We start from the raw sequence: 277 nt of genomic DNA, 5'->3' as shown, positions 1-277 counted from the left end.
ATGCACATCCGCCTCCCCAGGGAGGACCTCTAGGATCCCCCTCTCTGCGGGCACGTCCACCGAACACAAACGGCAAGCTGTCCATATCAAAAACACAGCCGTGACAAGCAGCCTTCTCTCTCTCAAACCCAGGCTTTCAGGCGTTTGACAACGCCATAACGGTCCCACCACCACGCCGAGCGGCATCTCCCCGCCCGGCTCCTGGCCAGGCGCCTCCGCGCTGCCGCTATGGCAACCCCGCCATCTTGCCGGGCGCTGGGCAGGCCGAGCGGCGACC

The sequence above is a fragment of the Fulmarus glacialis genome, unplaced genomic scaffold (genome assembly GCF_000690835.1).
Source record: "Fulmarus glacialis isolate BGI_N327 unplaced genomic scaffold, ASM69083v1 scaffold105, whole genome shotgun sequence".
Classification (NCBI taxonomy): domain Eukaryota; kingdom Metazoa; phylum Chordata; class Aves; order Procellariiformes; family Procellariidae; genus Fulmarus; species Fulmarus glacialis.
This window is presented reverse-complemented; position numbering follows the sequence as displayed.